Genomic DNA, 20,191 nt, shown 5'->3' with positions numbered 1-20,191 from the left:
GACGTTGCACACAATCAGACTTAGCTGGCTGAAAATGCTGTGTGACTGTTTCTCTCCAATAGATGGTGCTGTGAAACTATCCTTTAAACATCCCGACATTAACGTGCAGAGCACCTAACTTCTCACCATCATTCTGGTTACTTTAGGATAATAAAGTTGAATAGGATGCCATTTAAAAATCAGTGCCTGGATCTTCAACAAGGTAAATCGGTGATCTGCACCTGTGGAAGATCTGGCCTTCTAGGTACAGGTAGTGATGTCCGTCGGGATGTAATTCCATGACGGATGCAAATGATCAGAAAGCAGGTGTGAATGGTAATACACTTTACACTGCACAACCTTGGCAGTAAGTAGGGGCCTAATTCTCCTCTGCTGTTCACCTTGTTCAGTCATTGACACTTGAGCAATCAGAGCCCAAAGTGGGTGTGATCTGCAACTGTTCTGATTTTAGTTGCATTTTTACTCCCACTTTGCACAGATGGAAACAAGTGGAGGATCACGATTGATGTGGTCAAAACAAGTGTAATTTACAAACCAAGGCTAAATTATATTCAGTTACGCTGGCATAAATCCAGAGTCAACTCAGATACTGGTCCCAAGAGAGGGAAAGGGCAGGAAAACCAACTACCAAAAGTATGTGTGATAAAATAGGGATGGGCTGACAGCGTCTTATAAAACACTACTGCAGAGAGCAACTGGCTATGGGAGATTGGACTGAATGATCTAATAAATCTCTGCCTTCTGATTTCAGTGACCTCTCCTGCTCCTGTTAGCAGCTTTTCCTGCTTCAGCCAATTGAATTCTGCCCCTTTGATTGTTCCCGCTCACCGACTAACAAACGGGAGCAAGTTACACGCCCTTGCCACTTACAACTTTTTGCTGATGTGACCTGCTGACTATGTTACGAGTTACATAAAATCTGGGCCTGCTTTAAAAGGATGTAAGGGAGTTACTCCAGGTATAAATTTGGCTCCTTGCAAATAGTTTGGTCTTGATTCTGTAGTCTTACTTGGGCAAAGCTGCAAGAACTGGCCCTTTAAGATTACATCTATAAAAATTATGGGCTAGATCCATAATTTAAAGCAGCTGGAAGATCTGACAATTTGCTGATATGTATGTATTATGTACAAATATAGCCCCCCAGTACAGCCCTGTATTTTTAGCTTGTGCCTAACTTTAAGCACATGGCTTTCAGTGACTGTCCATGTACTTACAGTGCTTAGCAGAATCAGGGCCAGGTATATGGGTGTATATATACCCATATAATACATGATTGATCTGCCCCATGACACTGTCTTCCTGAGTGAGGGGAAGAAAGATAACTTATGAGTGAGTAATTTATAGCCAGGAGTGAGTTTTCTTGACCTCTTCTCTGGAGTGAAGATTAATGTCATAGAGAACCAGTCATTGTGTATTATTTTCTGTATATAGGGGATATGTGTTTTCCTTCTGCTTTCCTCCAAAAATGAAACACTTGAAAGTGACAGCCTGGAACAATGGAATGTTTGGTAATCTAAGCTAATGGGCACTGCTAGCGTTTCAGTGTCTGGGTGCTACTATCTTGTTGAAGTAAAATAGCCATGATCACACTTGGATTAGGAACTGATACACACTGAAAGGGGCAAAGGGCAGCTAGTTGTCCAACTCTCACTGAAAGTCAGTAGAAATGGGCCACCAAACTCCTATTTGTACCTTTTGAAAATCTCCTCCTCTGTACATATTTGCATATAAATTATTTTATTTCAAATTAATTCGGGACATGGAACATTTATTCCCAATTTGAAACTCAAGGTCAGACATTTGGCCAATATCGTATATGAGGATTTAGCAACATTAGTGGCAGTAAAACAAACACAGCTAAATTTTCTTTGCCCTGAAGATGTATTTCTTAATATAACAATAGTAGTGCTCCCTTCCATGAAATTAGCATCACCGTGATTTTTTTCAGCAGCGGCTAAGCCCTTGGCAATGCTGGTTTTCGATCTAATTTTTTTATGGAAGATATTATATGAGCAGCATTCTGCATACCCTGAGTTCGTTTTTTGCATTGCGCCTCTAAAATATCACGAAGCCTTTCAAAAACGACCATTTTAAAGATATCGCCACTAAACCAGCTTGAATACTATTGGCTAGATCCAAAGTCCATTAAAGTCAATGGGAGTTTTTTCACTGACATCTGTGAACCTGGGATCTATGTCTGGACCATTTTATCCGTATTTGAACTTAGGAAGAACTGAGAAGTTCCAGAGGAATTTTTTTTTTAATCTTGTTTTTCTTTATTGGTATTCTTAGCTGCCTTCCAAAGAGCTAAGGTAGATTGTAAATTCTTTGGGACATGGATCATGTATGCTTTCCTTTATGTACAGGGCCAAGCACAGCATCAGAACTTAAGTCAGTAAAACAATAATTAATAAAAGAAGCAAGCGGGACAAGATCAAGATAAATGGTCAGTTTTCAGAATGGAGAGAGGTAAATAGTGGTGACCCCCAGGGGTCGGTAGTGGGACCAGTCCTTTTCAACATATTCATAAATAATCTGGGAAAAGGGGTGAACAGTGAGATGGCAAAATTTGCAGATGATACAAAACTACTCAAGATAGTTAAGTCCCAGGCAGACTGCGAAGAGCTACAAAAAGATCTCTCAAAACTGGGTAACTGGGCAACAAAATGGCAGATGAAATTCAATGGTGATAAATGCAAAGTAATGCACATTGGAAAACATAATCCCAACTCTACATATAAAATGATGGGGTCTAAATTAGCTGTTACCACTCAAGAAAGAGATCTTGGAGTCTTTGTGGAGAGCTCTCTGAAAACATCCACTCAATGTGCAGCGGCAGTCAAAAAAGTAAACAGAATGTTGGGAATCGTTAAGAAAGAGAGAGATAATAAGACAGAAGATATTGTATTACCTCTATATAAATCCATGGTATGCCCACATCTTGAATACTGCGTGCAGATGTAGTCGCCCTATCTCAAAAAGGATATATTGGACTAGGAAAAGGTACAGAAAAGGGCAACAAAAATGATTAGGGGTATGGAACGGCTGCCGTATGAGGAGAGATTAATAAAACTGGGACTTTTCAGCTTGAAAAAGAGAGGACTAAGGGGGGATATGATAGAAGTCTAAAAATCATGACTAGTGTGGAGAAAATAAATAAGGAAGTGCTATTTATTCCTTCTCATAACACAAGAACTAGGGGCCACCAAATGAAATTAATAGGCAGATGGTTTAAAACAAACAAAAGGAAGTATTTTTTTTGCATAACACACAGTTAACCTGTGGATCTCCTTGCCAGAGGATGTTGTGAAGGCCAAGATTATAATGGAGTTCAAAGAGAACTAGATAAATTCATGGAGGATAGGTCCATCAATGGCTATTAGCCAGGATGAACAGGGATGGTATCCTTAGCCTCTGTTTGTCAGAAGCTGGGAATGGGCGATAAGGGATGGATCACTTGATGATTACCTGTTCTGTTCATTCCCTCTGGGGCAACTGGCATTGGCCACTGTCGGAAGACAGGATACTGGGCTAGATGGACCTTTGGTCTGACCCAGTATTGCTGTTCTTGAGAGTAAAGAGGGAGTTCCAAGGAGATTAGAGGCATATATGACCCCTGCAAAGAGGACAAGTGTGCAGAAAAGGAAGTATCAAATAATCCGTGTATTACGGAGAGAAACTATGGAAACATCTGCTACATTGAAGGTACAAACCATTGTCACTTCCCCAACTTGGAATATTATGGTATCTCCAGAATTCAGTATGTATACTTACATCCTTAAGACTTGGTGTATTCCTATCCATGTATGCTTTCTTGCCATCCTTATGCCATTATGTATGCAAATCAGGAAAACTGCAGTAGTTGGTAGTTGAGCTGATCCAAAAAAGGGGGAATTATGTGATTTTTTTTTTCAAAATTTCCACCCTTTTTCAGAATTTTGAAAATCTGAAATGTCAGAAGTCCGACAATCTTGCCCAGTTTTATAGCTACTTGAAAAACAGGGGCGAGGAAATCATGAAAAATTCATGCACACGGTCCTTATTTCTTTATAATGTAAATGTTCTGTCAAAAATTTGAAAAATTTCAGCCACCTTATTTGCACCTGGCATCTACTCCTTGTTTTCCCAAAGTCTCCCCTCTTGCTTGAGAAAAGAAGGCTGATGGGGGAGGGGGGGGAAGGGGACCTGTTACCATCCTCAACATATTTGACGACTGTTGATCAATTGCTGCCCATGTTCACTGAAGGGAAGACAAAATGTAACAGGCTTAATCTGCACAAGGGAGATCTTGGTTCGATATTAGGAAAAACTTTCTAAGGACAGGGAGAGTTAAGCTCTGAAATAGGTTACCAAGAGCACTTATGGAATGCCCATCACTGGAGATTTTTATGAATAGTTTAGACAAACACCTGTTAAGGATAGTCTAGGTGTCCTGTGTCCTGTCTCACGACAGGGAGCTACATTTCTGTATTAATGATAAAGAGATGCATAAGTAGGGTGATGGTGTAGCAATATGAACACCTTATAACACTAAATCATCAGGTGTAGATCAGTCCGGTTATAATCTACCCCAGAGAAAGTCACGATCTTCATTATCCCCTGCAAACTTTTTTTTTACATGATTAATTATACAAACGTGTAATTAAGTATCTGAGTGGGCAAGCTCTCTTCTCCATAGACACCTCACAGTGTAATAATGACTCCATGAGACGCGGGTGACAAAGCTTTAAGAGTCGAGCACCTAGGCATTCTCATCAAGAACAAGTGACATGTCCTGTAGCGAGATGATGACTAAATCCTGCTGCTTTTCAAGGCAAATTCAGCGAAACTGCAGTTGAAGTGGCTGGGAGAGAGCCGAAAGCGGGATGTGAAGTCCCGGGCTGACGATTTGCGTCTGTGAAGCAGGAAAACACCAGATCAAATCTAAACTTTAGAAGGGGGGGGGGGGGACCCAGCCCAGGGTGTGGTCCCTTGTGAGTTTAGGTAATTTACAAAGAGGATCCTGGCTGTAAAGAACCCGATCGTTACAGCCCGGAAGCAGCTGGCGTTGTTTTGTTGACAGAGATCCGTTGTAATTTGGGGGGTTTCGTTTGCTGGGCGAGGTGTCGGCTTCCCCCACCCCAGGGATCTGTGTATAAAATGCTTGTGCAAAGGCAGAAGGCTCAGACGCAACCTTTGCTTTTTTTCCTCGGCGTGTGCAGCGCCGGAGACCCTGGGGGTGAAAAGCCGGGGGCTTCTGCTCGTGACTTGTTGAATGTCCAAGAACAACCATCTCTGGCAATTTCCTCTCCCTCTGACTAGTCTGGCCGGGGAACTGGGTGTTTGTTAAGCACTGTTCCTCCAGCCAGCAGGCTTTCTAACCCCCTCTTCTGGAACGTGGTCACCAGCGTGAAGGTCTAACCACAGCCACGAAACCAGCTCTCTCCTGGCTGATGGGATAGGGCGAGGGGGTCTCGCTTCCCCTTTGATGACCACCCCTCTCCCCACACGGATCAAAACCCCGCTGCGGTTTGTGCTTTGCACCCCCCAAGGACCCCAGTTAAGATAAATCGCCGTGTCCCACTGCGCCCGCAACTCCCCACCGCCCTCCCGCAGACTAGACCGCATGGTGCAGCGCTGGGAAAGCCCAGCCAGGGGGACAAGCGACAGCGCAGCGCAGCTCGGCTTCCTTGGAAGAGTCCGGACCCGTCCAACCCCCCAAAGCGGGCCACCGCTGTCGCTCCAGAAGCACCCGCGACTCTGTGTCCCTATCCACCTCCTGGTACCTCCAGAAGAATCCGAATCAAATGACACGGGCCACCAGTGCCGTTCAGAAACGGTGCGCGGCTTGTCTTTCCACCCCCGCTTTGGGGGATGGAGAATTTGCTAGTAGCCTCCCCCCAAACCCCCTCCCGAAATCCTGCCCTAGGAGCCCCGCTCCTCTTTTAACGCAAGGTTGGATTCCCGCTCGCTGCGATGGAGGTAGCTAGAGAACCGACCGGGAAAGTCCACCGGGGTCACTCCTGGTTGCAACGACATGTGCCCAATTGCAAAGGACTTGAAAGTTGTGTGCGCGCGGAGAGGGGGCTGGCCGGTGCCTGTCGCCTCCTCTAACGAAGCTCTCCGGGCGCATAGCGTGCTGTTTTTGCAACGGATCCTACATAGGATCATGTCAAAGCCTGGGAGACACGTGGACGCGCGGCCATCTGATTCAATTCCCTTTTATCCATGCAGCTGGGCACGCATCTGTCCTATATCTGGATGCAAGTTTCATTGCAAGGAATAATGGAGCAAGCAATCCTAAAATAAAGGGGCGAGGGTGGGAAAGAAGCGGGAGGGTAACACAGATCTAGTTCATTTGCTGTCTTGGCAGTGCCCTGCACAGAATTCATCCTGTGCAGCACAGCCCACTTCAGTTGCAGACAAGTGTGAAATAATCTAAACTAAACGGGACACATTGGGGGAGGGGGGAAGGGTGGACTAGAAGCTAGTTAATTTCTTCCCTCGTCAATTGCCGCTCATGTAGCGTTTCTCTTAAGTCTAGCCCCCACCCCTGCTACTTAAACTTCTTGCACCCTATGATGGCAATCATTGGGGGAGGTGGGAGGCGGGATTGCAACCAACTATAATTGGCAAAGAAAATCTTGCAACGGCTGGAAAAGGTCATTGAAGGAGTTGGCTGCAAAAATATAATCTAAAAAGAGTGGCAGGCATGCGCAGTGCGAGGATGCCATATTGGAATGAGTCTGTAGTAAGTGAGAGAGAGAGAGAGACGGATCGCCTCTTCTGAACTGAGCTGAAGGGTCTTTGCCATTTTAGACACTGGGGGGGAAAAACTTCACCCAGGTAAGGCAGCGCGCCAGGCGTATTTCCTTGAGTGGCCGAAGCTTTCATCTGCCTGGGGCGATCGTGTTTGCGCCGCTGGGGTGGACAGGGGAGCTTTATGTTCAGGTTTATTAAAAGGCGGAGGGGAAGAAAAAAAAAGCTTGGACAGAGGGTGGGAAAAAAAAAAAGCTGGCGTGTTTTGCTTAAAAATGTAAGCGAGCAAGTTGTTGCAAAGTGGTTGGCTCTGCATGTCCGTGGCAGCGCTTGACTATACAGATCTAGAGACTCGATTCTAGATACCTGCACTCAGGGTGGCTTTTTTTTTTTTTAAAGAGTGTGATTGCCTTTCTTTTGCAATGCATTGGAGAGTTGTCGTGGGCAGGCTTTGCGATGCATGTGCCATTCATCGCATGTAGTTTTGGGGGGAGATTGCGGGTGGTTTTTTTTTTCTTTTGGAGCGTGCCACATTTTAGAGACATGCATCCCCTCTCTCTTGTTTTAAAGTAATATCCTGTCATTTGCTGCTTTCCTGATATAAGCTCATGTGACCTCCTTTCGAATTTACTAGACGGCTGTATCTCTTGAGAGAGTTATTTTGTGTGTGTGTGTGTGTGTGGGGGTGTTTTTAAATCGGCAGAAAATACAACATGTGTGTATTTTTTTTAAAGCTTGAAAGAGGATGAGATGCCAAATTCCCAGCCCTGATGCATATACATTTTTCTATAGAGCTAGAGAACTGCGGTAAATGAATATTTATAAAGCTTGTCAGTTTCAACATGGCGGGTTAAGGTACCTTTAAAAACTGAAAATAAACATTTAGAGATGGGGAGGGGGGAATAAAACTTGGGGTGCTGCATGTTTGGTTCAACTCTGCTTTGTTGCCCAGGGAGGTGCTTTAGTGAATTCCATGGGAAATGGAAGAGTGGGGATCATGCCCCAGTTTTTTCCACTGGCAGACTTATTGGTGTGAAAAGTACATCACACAAGGCAGAGCAACCGAAGTGTGTGTGGGGTGTGTGTGTGTGTGAGAGAGAGAGAGAGAGAAAGAGCGCTCGGGAGAAACCATCAAAAGGGGACCTGGACTCTGGCACCAAATGAGGTTGCTTTAAATGCCCAAAACCGCAGACAGGTTATGAAAAATAAATGCGGAGAGACACAACAATAATTTATTTTACATTAAAACGAGGCGAGTCCTAGGATGAGACATTCTTTTGGAGCGCCTGGTATCTCCGCTGCCAAGCCTTTTCGGATCAGTTAGATGCAGTGAACCGGTGATGTGTTTTTCTGTTGGTTTTGTTTAAAAAATAATAATAATAGAGGGTGAAAAAGCTCTCTACCTCTAGCTGCGTGGAGATTTGTCCTGCAAAACAGGCTGTTTAATCCTTTATCATCAGAGGACGAGGCACGTTGCAATACAAATTCTCTTTGCCCAGGGAGCCTTTAAAAAGCAAGGAGCAAAACGTGAACCTGTCGTCTACAGAGCATGCAAATCCGAGACTTTGGAGGGGGGCAGAGAAGTGGTTTGGCGGAAGGAGTTCCTAATTTGAAATGCATTTCCAGGAGGACAGGGGGAGTGGAGGGGGCAGGCTGGTTGAAATACCAGATAAACTTCCTTGTTTCAGTTCAGGCAATGTTTTTTGGTTACTGTTGTTTGATGATCAACTTTTTTTTTCGGCCAACCGTCTGCGGCGTGGTTGAGGCCACTGGGGGAAAGGAAAGCAGAACCACAAGTGTGAACCTCCCCCTATCCGCGTGGACACTAGTGAGAAGCGATCATCTTTTTAAGAGCGGGGCAGGGGGGGGAGGAGAGAGAACTGGGGGTCTAATTTTGCTCTATGCCTTAGAGATGCGATTTGCAAACCACGATGCTTGCTAGCAGGACAGCACCCGTGATTAATGGGAGACGGTGTCTTCTGTGCTGCGACGCCAACAGAGGTCGCCTTTTGCAAACCACTGCTTCTCCCCCCGGCCCGCTCCCGCGTCCACACAAGTTTTGCTTCGACTCCCAGAGTTGGGGACCAGGCGAGCTGGACCCGCGATCTCTGGCCAACTTCACTGGCGCGGCGTTGCGGGCTGATGTCCAATGAAACAGCTGCTGGATGAAGGGTGCCCAGGGGAGGCGCCGCCGGAATGAATCCACTCCGGTTTGGACGGCGTGGAAAGAGATCGAGGCATTGACAAGCCCCCCCAGCCCGGCCCGATGCTGCGGCTTTGAAGATCTGCCCTTCCCAATCCGCTTTGCCTCCGTGTGGCACCCTGGAAACGCCTGTGAGCGGCGAGAGCTGGTAGCTCCGCAGAAAAGCAACTTCCCCCCCCTCGACGGTGTCTCCTGATAAACGAGCTAAGAGCAAACAGGGAGGGAGGTCTGTGCGGGATCGCAGATCACCCAGGACAGTGCGGGTCTCCCTTCCCCTTTGGCTTCAGAGAATCCCACCAAAGACTCTAAAACCGGCCTAAAATGGCTCGTTCCTTGCAAACTGCGAATTCAGAGGGGACCACCTCCCTTGGACTCACGTGGCTCATGACACGTTTGAGAATTAACTCTAAATCCCCGAGACTGCGATCTATAGAAGATCGCAGCCTGGGGGGGATTTCGAGTTTTATGTATCTATATTGTGTCGTGGATGCAACTGGACCGTGCAAGGAGATTCAGTGATCGCAGCCGAGGTGTAGCCCCCTGAGTGTGTGTGTTGTGTAGGAGGAGGAAAGGACTGAGCCTGGAGGCATTACAAGCTCCAGACCCTGCCTGCACCGACCGATCTGCCATGCAAGCTGAGTCTTCTGTGCAAAATCCATCTCTTTCTGCTGAGGCAATAAAGAAACACATCAAGAGGTTCTTCATTTAAAGGGACCGCTTCCCCCCCAAACATTGCATGGTGCTTTATGCTTTGGATAGAGGATGAGCTTTGCTTGGCTACTGGTTCAGTTCCCTCAGCTAATGGGTTCCCAAGAGAGAAGGGGGGCGGGAGGGAGATCTCGGAAGTATTTCTTGGGACTGTAAGAGCCTCACACATTCTTCCTTGCAAGGATAAGCTCTGAACTGGGATGCTGGAGAGAGAGAGGGAGGAAGGGAGGGAATTGCCTTCAGTGGTAATTGGATTGGAAGAAAAAGTGTAAGACTTTTCTTTAAGATTTAATTTCTCCAGAAATGTCCTTGCCCTTTATCTGAGCTCTCCTCTTATTCCATTTGGTTAGAATAAACGCGCTCATGCAAATTCTCTCTCTGTTGCATTTTGCCTGCTTGCAGCTTTAGGTTCTGAAAGCGTCCCCAAGTGGGCGTGGGGGAAATACCAGCAGGTGCCTGTGTTCTTCTGTTCTAGTGCAGTAGATGGTAACCGTGAAACACACTGTCAGTGTATTGTTTCCTCCATCTAGTCCAGGGGTTCTCCGTCTTTTGTACTGGTGACCCCTTTCACACAGCAAGCCTCTGAGTGTGACCCCCCCCATTATACATTAAAAACACTTGTTTATATATTTAACACCATTATAAATGCTGGAGAAAAGCAGGGTTTGGGGTGGAGGCTGACAGCTCGTGACCCTCCCATGTAATAACCTCCCGACCCTTAGTTTGAGAACCCCTGATCTAGTCAAAATGTTGTTTGACAGCCTCATGAGTTACTTCCTGACAAGTATCCTGCTGGGTGGATAGATACAGAGGCGCAGGTACCACTTGCTAAGGTAAAACGCCCATTGATTTGTTTGGGAGCTTTGTCTGAGTAAGGACTGCAGAATAGAGGGCCTCACTATGGTGTGATATGCTCTTTGATCCTGTCCATATGAACACACATACACACACACACACCCCGCGGCCCCCCCCCCCCATGCTGACCCCTATTGTGGGTTTGTGTTTGTTCTGTACGTAGCCTTTCAGTTTTCTAGCCTCGGATGTGAGGTTTATTAGGTCTGTGTCCATCACGCCCTATTGTACTCCAAGACACTGACAAGGGGGTGGGAGGGGAACAGAAGTGCAACACCACAAATGTCTGTATGGAGATTGTCAGGCTGCAGGTGGGTTCTTGGGAGGTTTACTGCAGAGAGGAGCAAAATGAAATATAGAGCCGAGGCAATGGCACTCTAATGACCCAGGTGGCTCTAGCAAACATTCATATAAAGCTGATCTCTTTTCACCTAAAGGAGGCAGAGCACTGATGCCAACTCCCTTCAGCAGCAAAGAGAAATAGATTATAGGGTGACTTTTTTTATAAGCAGCTGTGGACATCTGTATAATGTGATCGTTATTAACTAAGCCATCTTTTTCGAGCAGAAGCTAAGATACAGTGAGCAAACAGAATCAAGTAGCATTTTTAATCCTATCTTGGCAATTGTCACCTCTGCATTAGGCAAAGAGAGCTTGAATATAATAGGGCTAGAGGAGGATTCTCTGTTTCCATTCAGGGGATGTCTTTGTTGCTGTTGTTTGATTGCTTCACTGTGGTTTGCTTTCTATAGGTGAATGAATTGGGATGCTGCTCAGATGAACAGGAATGTGGGTAGTTATACGATCAGTGATGCCAAGGGTTGGCCGTCCTTAAGAGTGAGATTTACAGCTCCAGAGAGTGAGATTCAAGGCTAAAGAGTGAGACTTTCTCATCTTTGTTCATTGGTGACATCCAATAGTCCAGGTTTTTAATCCAACCAGCATTTAATAGTTTGTTTTAAAATGTACACTGCTTAATACTGCATATGAAACTCTTAAATATCCTAATTCATACTAAAGTCTAGGGCATGTGAGAATTCTACATGCAATGCAAACAAGTGGATTTTACTAAAAATGATTTGCTAGTTGGAACAAAAACCTGGATGGTTGGAGATCCCTGAGGATCAGAGATAATAACCGCTTGTTGAGGCACACAGTCAGCGGACAGGACAAGAGAAATATTCAAAAATAAACTTGTCATATAAACCTAAAAAAAGAAAACTGTTTTATCAATATAACAATATGTTTGGTTTGCATATCATCTTGTCATAGTGATCATCCATTTGAAAAATACAGTACAAATATTTGGTTTGTATATTATTGCTCATATTACATTTACAGCAAACTAAAATAAACAGATTCCAAAATAAATAAATGCAAAATGTATTAATTAAAATTAAATAATTCAAACAGTACATGAAGTGAATGTAAAAATAAAGTAATTAAATGTAATTAATTTGAAACTAACAAACCATAGATAAAGGATTCAGATTCCACATTTCTTTTAATATGTAATTTGGTTTCACATTGTAGTCATGTGCTTAGATTTATTGCCAATTGGCCCTTTTGCTGTTTTTATAACTTCTTTTGGTGGCTCAAACTTGAAATATGGCTCAGGATTTCCAGCTTCAATTAGATAATAGAGGGCAGTGTCCTGGCTAGTCTGAGGTGTGGTCTGAATGGTGTCGTCGTCTTGTGAACAAGACTCAACACTCTCTCATCTCCTGCATTTGAGGGAGTAAAACTAAGCCAAGCCTGACAACCCTGGAATAGGAACATAAGACCACCAGAGCTTTTGACATTGCTAAGATATGCCCACACAATGTCCATCCTGTATTGCACAGTAGTGTTATCTGTGTCAGTCTGTAGGGATGCCTCATCCCATACAGACCTGACTTCTGCCTCAACTGGTAATCAACAAACTCCTCTGAGATAGAGAAGCTGCAAGGTGGAGAGAGATTGAACATGTGCTGGTATCTGCCAACAAAGTGCTCAAGTGCAGTTTTGCCTAATATCAACATTCACAAATGCTGCCATCGTTAACATTTCATCATTCCAATCTAGCATAGAATGCTCTGGCTGTGCAAAAGAACTTCTGTTTTGCAAGAGGACTAATATTCCCTTTGCGCTTCCATCTTCTGTACTACCTGTTTTGTGACCAAATCTACAAACACTGTTTGTCTCTTTCAGCACCTGAGTAAAAATCTTTTCAATCTTTAGCTATTTACTCAAAAGGCATGAGATAAGTTTAGGAATATGTGTGAAAGTGAGATGGCATGCTAATGAGTGAATCTCTCACCCAATGAGTGAGACTTGACATATCTGAAGAGACTTTTTTTTAATAGATCATGTACCCTGAATTGAAGGAGGTAGAGTGACTGTTCTAACAAAGCTAATAACTTTTATGCTAATAAGAGAGTAGTTTAATAACTTTTATGATAAGATGGATTCTCAGTGTGAACACTTAGTAAATGAAATTAGAAAATGCATTTAAATAGATTTGAACAAATGATATTTAGAGATGAATTTGTTATAAACAAGACAATATTCATTTGCTGTTTTGTAGAGGGTACATTTGATATTAGAGTAAATAAACAAATGATCACACTTTAATATTAAGAATACATATATAAATGATAGATGTTATAAGCATGTTGCACGCATGACTAGTATATGTTACAGATGGATGCAAGAACATCCGTAGAAGGCATTATAGATGATTGTATAGGCAGGCCATGGTTGTAAGCACCTATTGATCTGTTGGACTAACAGCTTTTTATTACAATATCATTTATTAAACCTTTAAAGTACTCTTAGTTAAAATAGTACCAATAGAATATATATGACTGCTGTGCTAGAAATAATGTAATCCTAGGACAATATTATTTCATGTCACTTTCCAAGCCTTTGTTGGCTGTATATCGTGTTAGCACCTGCAAAAGGATAGAAAATGGTGATATCTGTGTATTTTGTATGAAAATACAAAGCCTGCAGAGATGGGAGGAAAAAAGTAATGACAACCCATTGTTATCTAATCAGATGTAATTGAGTCCCAGAAGAGTTCTGCATCATAGGCGATCAATGTTGCTAGCTACTGAAAGGACATAGAGATTTCAAGAGCATGTGGGACTGAGCTGTATCTTTAACCTTCAGTCACTTCCTCTAAGGGAAAATGCAAACTAGGAGGATTCTTTTGTTGACATCTATTTCCAAAGGCATCATATAATATTGTTCTTCTTTAAAACTTGATACCAAGAGGAGGCATTAAGGACGACGCAGTAATCTTCTACCGCTGCTGCACCAGTAGTAAGCACTAGGTCCAATACCACTGAAAGGATAACATCTATCTGAAGCTAAGCTATTCCTTATTCTGAGCATCCCATCTTCTTTCTTCCCTCAGTGAGACTGTAAGCTCTTCAGACCCTGGGCAGTTTTCATTCCATGGCTTGTATAGTGCGAAGCACACTGTTGGCACTCAAAGTAATGTTTTAAACATCACGATCCCTGTCTTGCGGCTAGAAAAGTGAATGCCTTTTGGCACTCGGATACAATGCTCAGGGGCCACACAAGTATCTAGACAGTCAAAACTCTCATTAGTACTATTTCAATCGGTTAGTCAGCCCAAAACTGTCGGGTGCCTCCTAAAGCAGAAAGCAATCGTGACCTTTGCCTCGAAGAGCTTACAAACTAACATTAGACACTATGTAATGAGAAGGAAACTGCAGCAGGGAGGGGATGAGGATGGAAGATAGGTAGCATAAGTAGGATTATGTGGTTGGTCAGTGAGAATGAGTCAATGGCATGATATACTAGACAGTATTTTTTCAATGACTATCTTAGTTGGTTAATTTCATGTAGGTGTCACAGCAGAAGTGAATGGAATTAAGAGAGGGCCTGGTAGAGCAGCTGAGGAGGGGTATGCAGGCTGGTGTTTGAAGATATTTTAGTGAGAGAGGCAGATGAATGAGATATTGAGGCTGATATTGCTGGTGGGGCAGAGCATTGGGGAGGACATGACAAGGGCAGGGTTGGAAGAGGAGGAGCAGAAGTTGAAACTTGATGAAGTGGAGGAGGAGAAGCCAGGGGAGCGATTCAAAGAGTGGGGTGTGTCAAAAATGACAGGCATGGAAGGTGATCTTAACAGCTATGTTCTAGTTGAAGTGAAGAGATGATGAGGTGTGTGTCAGAGAGGCCATTTTAAAAATAAAATGTTCATTACTCATGTTATGCTTTAAACCCAACAAAAACCTACGCTGAGGCGGCAAGGGCCTAAATGCTGCAGCTTACAATAGTAATACAATTTTCAAACCTTGTGGTGATTGCATTGCTGTAGTATAATTGTCCATTGCTATGACATATTGTCACATTTCTTAGGGTAACATTCTGTACATTATTATTTAAATAATTTTAAAACCTCGCCCAGGTTTCTGCACTTAAGGCTGCATGTTTACTCTTTGCACTTTACTCAAACTTGGGCAATGCAAATAGGCTAGTCAGTTTCACTTTGCTCTACAGAAGGTTTCTAGTCCATTTCATTTTCCAGGTCTCATGTATTACTGGCTCAATGGTACAAGTGTTTGGGTGGCCGACCCCAAAGCAGGCACTCGGCATAAGCAGACTAAGCCATTGCTTAGGGCCCCGAGCGGCTCAGGGGGGCTCAGTATTTACTTGTTGTTGTTGTGTGGGGGGGACAAAATATTCCTGCTAAGGGCCCCAAATGGGCTAGCGCTGGTTCTGGCATACCCTGCAGGGGAATGTAGAAATGCAAACAAAAGACTGTTTCACTGACCTCTAAAAAATCACAGAAATATTTCTACTAATACTGGGCTTTTACAAAACCCAAATTTGGGGTGTTAACAAAATATCCCTTCAAGGACAATTTTGAAGAGTGTATTTATACCATCTCATATTTTTATTAATAAAAAATGAAACTTATAAAATTAACCAGTAGCAAAAAAAAAGACATTAAAATGACAACTTAGACTGAATGTGAAGTTACTAAAAAATGAGCCAAGCGCCTGAACTTGGCAGTCCTTATTCAGACAAGTAATCCTTGGTCACATGATTAGTCCCACTAGTATCAGTGGAGTGACTGGCATAGGAAAGGACTACTCACATGAATAAAAGTTACAAGATCTAGTTCAAGCACAGGTTATTGGTCTGGATAGTGTATATTTACTCAATAGAGAAGAATAATTCCCTCCAGTAGAAATCACTGGGTAAAATTCTGTGGCCTGTGTAATGCAGGAGGTTAGACAAGATAACCATGACCCTTCTAGTCTGTGAATCTAGTCTTCTTCCACTGAAATGAACTGAAGCTGATGTTTCTGGGGAAATTATTGCTAAAATATCCCATACAAAAAAAAGTGTAGATAAATGAACTATATATTTTTTTTCATCCAGGAAAGAGTTTTGATGAGTTAACAATTTAATTCTTAAATCAAGGGTAAGGCATTTGGGAATGCTGCTTCTTGAATGTAGGTCAGGCAGATGTTAGCGTTGAGCCCGCAATATGTGAGTACGTTGGGTATGATGACACATTAATATTGCATGATCTGGAGTAGTTTAGATGTTCACAATTACATCTTTAGAGGCCATTTGCAGAATGAAATGGAATCCAATTTGTTTTCCTTGAGAGAAAAGGGGTGGAATTGTAGGACGCTCTGAACTAAAATGTATGGTAAAAACTGATTCTGAATAAACTGAGCCAGGAAATACACCACAGGCTACACTTGCTTGTCATTAAAGAATAGAAGAAGTGCTTTTTTTTACTTGCCTTTATATTGTTTTGAGGCATAGCGGCAAATAACTGTGATTATGACACAGGACAAGGCCGTGATCCCTATGCACACTTATACTCGTGTAATCCCTTGTAGACAATGGGACTATTCATGGATTGTAAATTTATGAGAAGCGTCTAAGTGTTGTGGGATCAGGGCCTAAATGCTGATGAGGTGGAAAGAGTAAAATAAATTGGGCACTGCCAAGACCTGGCATGTGATCTTTCTAAAAAGTATTACAAGCGAATGGCAGATGTTTTCTGGATTCTAATTTGCTTCTCTTTTTGGAAAGCCTTTCTGATTTAGCGAGAAATTCAACAATATAAAAGCCAGAATTAATTACCCTGAGCAATGGGAGCTTTGTCTGATTAAGCAGTTCTGGATTGGTCCCTGTATTAGAGTCACTAAAACAGTGTTTTGTGTTCCCTTTAGTTAAATGCGAGGAGTCACCAATCAGCCCTGTTCACAGGACATGATTGACTTCAGTCAACGTGGTTGGTGCCAAATAAGATGTCTTGGGCTGATAAACAGCTGGGTGTGTTAAATTAACAACACTTAGAGTTGAAAATTATCTGTGTCAATTTAAAACACTGGGGTGGATTTGAAGCAGCCACATGATCTTGTGGCTATAACTTTTATGCTCCTTTCCCTCACAAAGCATGTCCCGTGGTTTTTCCTGTCTCTCTTTGCTTCCTGTTTTGTTTAAATTGCAAGGTCTTTGGGGTCCTGATTTGCTGAATCAGTCCCCTGAAGACGACAAACACTAGAATCCATATTTAACTTTAGGCACAGCATAATCCCATCCCTGTTCAGCAAAACCCTTAGGGTTAGATTCGCAAGGGGGACGTAGGGTCGTCTGCAGCAAGCAGGATCCCACGGCAGCAAGTCTCAGAGCCTGCGTCTACAGACTACGGATAAAAATTGCTGTGTAGACTTGGGCTCAGGCCTAGGGGGATGGGCTTCAGAGGCCGAGCTCCAGCATGAGTCTGAATGACTACATGGCTGTTTTTAGCACCGGAGTGTGAGCCCAGTGACCCTGAGTCTGTAGAGCCGGGCTCTGAGACTTTTTGCTGCAGGACCCTGCTTGCTGTGTAGACATAACCTTAGGTGCCTAAGTCCAAAATTCAGATCCTCAGAAACCCCGCTCAGCTGCTGCCTACCCCTCTAGGTGCCTAAATTCCCTTGGTACTCAAATTCCCACTTAAATTTCACTCAATCTCTCTGATTGAAGCTGTTCTACGTTGGAGATGTAACCCTTCTGCCAGGTGGAGCCAGCAGCAAGGAGGGCCAGGTTCAATATCTAGGGGTTCCTCTCCATCGATACAACACAGACCTGGATCGAGCCCCCACCCAGTGACCTGGGAAAATTACACACCACCCTTGGGCACCTCTGAGAGGCAACACTTCCCCACTCGCAAGCCCAGAGTCTGAGTGTAGAAAAGAAACTTTTAATGAAAGGAGGGAAGTCACTCGACATTAATTAGGGAAAATGCCACAAGTGGGATTCATAATCCTAAAACTGAGCAGGACACCCACCCCAGAGTACGTGGGGCACTCATGTTCTTGAGTTCTATAACCAAAAGTTCCTTTTCTGTGCCCCTCTCTGCTCCCTCACCATACCCCACTCACAGTGGTTGTCCTTGGTCAGAGAGGATCCAGCGTTCAGAGGTGCATCTGTGTGAGTTCAACTCCCACCTGGGGAAGAAGACACCTTGCTTGCTCTGGTATCTGAGCACTTGCTTTGCCTTGCCAGCCAGCTGATTGTCTGTGACCTCTACACATCAGTCTCATAGTAATTTTTAGCTCTCTGCCCCACCACAACTGATTTCAGCTTTCATTGAGTATTTAAAATAACAGAGGCTCCTAATAAAGCCTATTTAGCTATTTCTTTGAACAGTGGGGGGAACAGGTTAAATCAATCCAGGGAGGACGTTTGGTGAGGGTCCACATCTCCTGGCTGAAATACTTGTTCCCACCCCCTCTTACTTTCACAGGAGTCTGGCATTCGAGCCCCTGGCTTACCCAGGTCCTTTCAGCAGAGGGTAACCCCCTCATTTGGGACAGGTTAAGCACAGTTCTGCTCCTCTTTATTCATACAATAATGACAACATTGGTAACAGCATTTCACTACCCATGCATTCAGTACTAAAGTGATTTGTAACCCAACATCAGTCAAAGTTGATTACTTTGAGCAACACACTGCTCTATCTGCTGGATCTCTAAGAAGAGTAGGTGAGTTCATGTAAATACAGTTTGCACTTGAAGTCTTTCCCCCTCCCAGCTACCTGTCAGGGAAGAATTCATTCAGACCCTGCTTACGTATAAATAATTAAATATTAATTGCAGCAGGGACTGGAACCTAGGTCCCCCCCTGGTGCCTGCACTAACTACCAGGCTGTAGAGTCATTATGTTGCTGATCCAATGAATATTTAAGTATTTCATAGGAAGCAGAATGGTTTCAATAGGAGAGATTGAGAGACCCCTCCCCTGTGAATACCATGTAGCTTAGTGGTTGGGGCACTCTCCTAGGAGGTAGGAAACCTGGAGTCAAGTCTCTGCTCTGAATCAGGCAGAGTGGGGATTTGAAGCAGAGCCTCCCATGCCCAGGTGAGTGTGCTAAACACTGGGCTACTGAGCAAAAAGAGGCAACCATCACCTCTTCCTCCTGGTTGTTCTTTGTGAGAAAGGACTGACCTGGCTTGGGTGGGCACCTAACTCCAGGAAAGGCTTTGTGACTGTGAATCCTGAACAGAGATAGGTGCTTAACTTTGGGCTAGAGGGAGGAGCCTAACTAGGCCACACCCCTCAGCATTTCCTACTGAATAGATGAGGTAGTTCCCTTATCTGCTTGCTGGCTTCTCTGGCGCCCATTCTTCGGCGCTTAACTCTGCCCATGCATTGTCTAGGAAGTCTGGGTGCCTAACTCACAGCTGTGGATTCCACTAGGCAGCTGGGCACTAAACAGTAGGTGTTGCCATGCTGAGCCCAAGTTATGTAGATTGCCTCGCACACAGTGTGGTTATAGCAGTGACAACCAGCTCTGTGAGAAAATGATGGGAAACAAGTTTACTAGCTGGTGATATTGCTTCTCTGCTTCCTGGGGCTTGGGTTGTCCCTTTATGCCTGTGCAAAGCGGAAGGGGGGTTCCAAAGAGGAGAAGGGGGGTTCCAAAGAGGATGGAGTTCGGCTGTTCTCAGTGGTGGCAGATGACAGAACAAGGAGCAATGGTCTCAAGTTGCGGTGGGGGAAGTCCAGGTTGGATATCAGGAAAAACTATTTCACTAGGAGGGTGGTGAAACACTGGAATGCGTTACCTAGGGAGGTGGTGGAGTCTCCTTCCTTGGAGGTTTTTAAGGCCCGGCTTGACAAAGCCCTGGCTGGGATGATTTAGCTGGGAATTGGTCCTGCTTTGAGCAGGGGGTTGGACTAGATGACCTCTTGAGGTCCCTTCCAACTCTGATATTCTATGATTCTATGATTCTAAGTAGAACATTAGCATTTTGATATAGTAGCACGTTACAAGCACTATGCACAGGTGTAAGCCGGGTAGTTGTAGCTGTGTCGGTCCCAGGATGTTAGAGAGACAAGGTGGGTGAGTGTAGCAAGACAGAGTAGCCTCCCTCCACTGGAGAACGAGGGACCACTACACTCCTCCTGGTGGGCGGAGCTGAACCCGCCCTACCCCCCTTGCCGGAAGTACCAGGGTGGGACAGGCCGTATAAAGGGAGGGCTCAGTAGCTCAGTTGAGCAGGAGCCAGGAAAGGAGATGGACTCCTCCACTCTGCTGCGGCACCCTGCAGCTGAACCTGCGCCCTGCAGTATCCTGCCCACAGAGGAGACTGGGCCCGAAGAGGCCTTGCCGGGACTGCCATCCACCATGCACTGACTGTCCGGCTACCTTGCTGACTG

General features: G+C 44.3%; 1 protein-coding gene across 3 annotated transcripts in view; it reads left to right on the top strand.

Moving 5' to 3' along the window:
* The first annotated feature begins 6,461 nt into the window (after nucleotides 1-6,461).
* Nucleotides 6,462-20,191, top strand: part of SFMBT2 (Scm like with four mbt domains 2) — a 202,655-nt gene continuing 188,925 nt past the window's right edge. For 2 of the 3 annotated variants that reach the window (XM_065552962.1, XM_024106344.3), the window contains exon 1: nucleotides 6,687-6,825. The gene's annotated coding sequence lies outside the window, so the exon portion shown is untranslated. Of the gene's footprint in view, nucleotides 6,826-20,191 lie in introns of all 3 variants that reach the window. The other variant, XM_024106345.3, reaches the window with a different exon arrangement.

The sequence above is a fragment of the Chrysemys picta genome, chromosome 1 (genome assembly GCF_011386835.1).
Source record: "Chrysemys picta bellii isolate R12L10 chromosome 1, ASM1138683v2, whole genome shotgun sequence".
Classification (NCBI taxonomy): domain Eukaryota; kingdom Metazoa; phylum Chordata; order Testudines; family Emydidae; genus Chrysemys; species Chrysemys picta.
This window is presented reverse-complemented; position numbering and strand designations above follow the sequence as displayed.